We start from the raw sequence: 4,941 nt of genomic DNA, 5'->3' as shown, positions 1-4,941 counted from the left end.
CGGATTCCCTTGTTCTCCCCCCTCCCGCCCCCTCACCTTCCCCCCAGCGCGCCCCCCCCATTCCCATCTCCTCCAGAGCAAAGCCTTCCCCACAGACTGAGATCAATCTGGTAGACTCAGTCCAGGTAGGTCCAGTCCCCTCCTCCCAGGCCGAGCCAAGCGACCCTGCGTAGGCCCCAGGTTTCAAACAGCCAACTCATGCAATGAGCACAGGACCAGGTCCCACTGCCTGGATGCCTCCCAAACAGATCAGACCAATCAACTGTCTCACCAACTCAGAGAGCCTGATCCAGTTGGTGACCTCTCAGCCATTGGTTCATAGTTCATGTGTTTCCGTTCGTTTGGCTATTTGTCCCTGTGCTTTATCCAACCTTGGTCTCAACAATTCTCACTCTGGGAGTCCAAGTAGCGAGAATTGAAATTCTTAATGACCTGAAAAAAATGGAGAATAAAAGAAAATAAGAGATTAGAGCAGAGATGCATTTAAACAAAATCAAATTTTAACAGTGAAACAAATAATTGTCTTTTTAAAAAGATAAATAGAATTGAAAAAAACACAAGGCTCTATTGACTTTCAAAAAGAAACACCATTCTTGGGTAGAGGGAATGGTATTAATAAGATCACCATGGCCCTATGTGCAAAGTTAGCTGCTGAGACTTGTGACCTGGCACACACAGCTACAGCTATTGGAAATAACCATGACAAGCAGGATTGAAAATATCTGCATAGGATAATTTATTGTTCAAAATTCAATACTCATGGGCTCAAGCTAACCTTCCCAAATTGTCCACCCAAAATCTAGGCTGCTTTCACTCACATGACATGGATCAATACATGCTGGGGAATTACAAAATCACTGATCCTGCCACTATCAGGTGGTATTTCATAATAGTGACTTCTGTAGCTGTTTGCGTACCCTGTTTGCCCCAGCAGAATACACAATAAATTATTCTTTCTATTCTAGTCTCCAAGCACACAAAAATCCTTTTCCTATTACTGAAATGGACAGTTGACTACATAACCCAAATTTTTAATTTAAAATCTCAGTGGTAATTGAGTTCTTCAATCTAAAATTGTAGTTGGTTCAATCACAAGGACAACACAGTGAAATTGATTGTGCTCATGGCTGCCAGAGCCAACATAAGAAAGTTTGTCTCAGAATTTTTTTTTCTACAAGGCTGGAGGTACTTCTCTAAGAGAATATGCCTCCCCAGGGATAAATTTTTCCACACACCTAAAAGTTTAAAGAACAAGAATATCTTAAATAATGACATGCATCATGTGGTGGTTAATGTCAGAAGAGAAGCCAGTCTGGCACAGATTTTGCATGCCACTTGTGCTGTCATCCTTAAGTCTCTCTTAAGTCTGGCCTGAGGTAGCCCATTTAACAATATAAATAGGGCAGGAGAATGCAAGTTTAGCCACTTAGGCAGATGGAGATTTATAGAGCAAAATTATCTTTTTGATCATGCAGTATGATCTAAATACAAATATATCATGATGCATGACTTAAAAGAGAAATAGAACATAATGCATAACCTAAAAGATATATTTAAAGAATGCATCAATGCCACAATTCCCACACAAAGGACATAGAACACAAATATAAAAACCAGCATGAGAAAGTCACCTATTCATACTGTGAATAGTGGTCTCAAATGAACAGCTATTCTGAGCTATTCTAACTTGAGAATAAGACTTCTTCTGCCTAAAAGTAAGCTGGTTCAGAAGACCACAAATGCTTCTATGCAGGACCAGAACAAGTTCATTTTAACTAGGCCCTGACTGCTGTCTATCTCAAGGCTGTGATATCACTGTACAGAATTTTATTTTTTATTTTTGGTTTTTCTGTTGCTTCAGTGGCCCTCCTGGAACTCATTCTGTAGACCAGGCTGGCCTTGAACTCAGAGATTCACCTGCCATTGCCTCTTGGGTGCTGGGATTAAAGGCATCCACTACAACCACCTGGCTTTCAAGAATTTCATTTTTTACGTTTTTTAGTTTTTCAAAACAAGTTTCTCTGTGTAGCCCTGGCTGTCCTAGAACTCACTCTGTAGACCATGCTGGCCTTGAACTCACAGAGCTCTGCCTTCTTTTGCCTCCCAAGTTCTGGAATTAAAAGTGTGCACCACGCAGGGCTGGAGAGATGGCTGAGAGGATAAGAGCACTGACTGCTCTTTTAGAGGTCCTGAGTTCAATTCCCAGCAACCACATGGTGGCTCACAACCATCTGTAATGAGATCTGGTGCCCTCTTCTGGCCTGCAGTCATACATGCTGTATACCTAATAAATAAATAAATCTTTCATTTTTAAGCTTTGTTTTATGTATATGTGTGTTTACCTGCTTGTGTCTGTGTGCAGTATCTGCAGAGACCAGAAGATGGAATCAGAGCCCTTGCAACTGGAGTTATAAGCAACCATAGTTTCTGGCATATGGAGTTAGCTCACTCCCACAGATGAGTGATTGTTGAGTACAATTCATGCCAGCTTGTCCTCAGGTACACCTCAAGCATTGTTCTGGCATTTGAACCTTGGGCTTTCTCACCCAAAGGTCTATCTCTAAAAATTCTTCACAACTCCACAGCTCTTTGTAGATGCCTGATTGCCTTAGATTTAGACAGACTTCAGTTCAAGTTTCAGGATCTTCTCATAAACTGAATGTTTTCTAGATTCACCACCATTCAGAGCTCCAAACTGAATGTTTTGCAGGCATCGGGGAAGCAGAAAATGATCCCATTCAGACAAGTGAGACTTTACGCTTCAAAGTTCCTTTTCTCTCCTTATAGGAGGTATAAACTCAAGAAGGCGAACACCTGACATGTGAGATTCTGTGCTCCAATTGCTGCCTATTTACCACATTGGAGATAAACTCACTCTTGTGGCTTGGATTAAATGGTCAACCATCTTTTAAAGTCTTTTAGTGTCAGTTCCTCTCCTCTTTGTATTCTTTGTATTTTCCCCTCATTTTGTGGAGATTTGAGTTTAGAAAACTCTTGGACTAGTTATCCCAGTGCCCCTGCAGTTCATGTGGTGGCAGCTAAGGCAGTGCAGCACCATGACAGGTTCAACATCACACGTTCCTTCTGTGAAGATACTTGTGATGGTAAAATCCTGTATTACATGGTTCACATATACAGAGTATTTTTATATATGATTATTCATTTATTCAAAGAAAACTGGAAAATGTCAGAGTTTTAATGTCTGTGTTGCATTAATAAATTTTCCTATATCGTGAGTCATCGTACATTTACTAAATGAACTAGGACAGAAAGAATATTTTTCAAGTCCTACTACTGATAGAACTTTTCTGCATAGTGATTTTGTTGATGCATCAAAAATACACCTGGAAAACTAATTACTTGTATACTTGAATCAAGTTCAACAAGCATATTAAGCATGAGGACTGCTATATATCTTCTAATTCCTCTAAGAATCAAGAATGTTATGTCTTTCCATATCCCTATTCTCATATGACTTGTATCCAGAGAGACATATGACATATCTAGTAAAGAAAGCTTAACCAATAAAAGATTTTTACCATTCAATTCACAATTTGACTTTCTGTACTCATTGACTTGTCTTATATGGATTAAGGTTTCCTCAAAATAACTGCCATTTGACTCTTGACTCTAACTGCGCCCTCTGTTAGTAGCACAGTCACAACAAGTATACAAAGTACAATACCATTACTATTCACTATGTGCTTATTAGAAAGATTAAAAATATAATTATCACCTCTTCACTATGTATAATTTTGTAATATGAGTAGGATAAAATGAATTAATTGTCAGTTCTATAACATATTTTCCATGGTTCTATGATTCAAATGGTAATATCTGGTAAGTCACTGTTCCCTTGTCTTTTTTTTAAAAGAATGCTTTGCAAATTTAATAATCATTGATGTACTTTAATCTGTGTTATTTACACTGTTGCTTTTGTTTAAAACTTCCAGGACACATTTTAATTTCCTCAGAGGCACATTTGTATCAATTAACACAAGAAAATTATCTTTCATCTCCTCTAGAACTTTGAGGATACTCTTCAGTTTTATGGTTTTTCCAATTGTATCCTAAAATATAGTACCAGAAAATATATGTTATTTTCCTTAAAATTGTCCAAAATTTATGTTACTATCTTCAGTGAATCTTAGAATATGACTAATTTATTCACCTAATATTAATTCTCAATCAAATGACAGATCAGCATCCAAAACCTAAGGACAGTTGACCTCTTATTTTAAAATGTGAAGGAAAATACACTGTCTTACCAATAATAGTGAGGTTCCTGTAGGTCTCAATCATCACCTCTTTGTAGAGATTCTTCTGGGAAGGATCCAGTAAAGTCCATTCTTCCCAAGTGAAGTCGACATGCACATCATCATAGGTCACTGAATTCTAAAATATCCCATACATGTGTACAAGAGAAACCATAATACTGACAACAATGTAAATGTATACTTCTTGGAGAGTAGAGTCAAATAATTCTGATGCTCCCCACACTTACTTCATGACATACAAATTATAATGTAGTCAACCAGTCACTTTAGAAGGAAACTGAATAGGAGGATCACTTCTGTCATTTCTGTACCCTTTGAATGGAATATCACCTTGCAAGAGAAATGTTTATTGACAAACATAGAGACAATTAAACAGATTAACAGTACAGAGTACACATGAGAGAAATTGTATGAACAATTACTAACTGTAGAGAAGAAAAATAAGATGGATAAACTAGGTGTATTGGCACATGCCTTTAACTGTAGGACTCAGAAGAGAAAGGCCTCTGAGTTGAATCCCAGCCTAGTGTATGCAATCAAGCCTAGGCAAACCAATAGTACATGTTAAGATTCTGTCTCCCAAGCAAAAATCAGTAGAAAAAGAAAGACAGAAAGAACTAAGAAGTTTTTCCTGTAGTTCCTACAAAGTGTTATGCATTTACTT

This window comes from Peromyscus eremicus, unplaced genomic scaffold (genome assembly GCF_949786415.1).
Source record: "Peromyscus eremicus unplaced genomic scaffold, PerEre_H2_v1 PerEre#2#unplaced_105, whole genome shotgun sequence".
NCBI lineage: Eukaryota > Metazoa > Chordata > Mammalia > Rodentia > Cricetidae > Peromyscus > Peromyscus eremicus.
Note: the sequence above shows the minus strand (reverse complement) of the source record.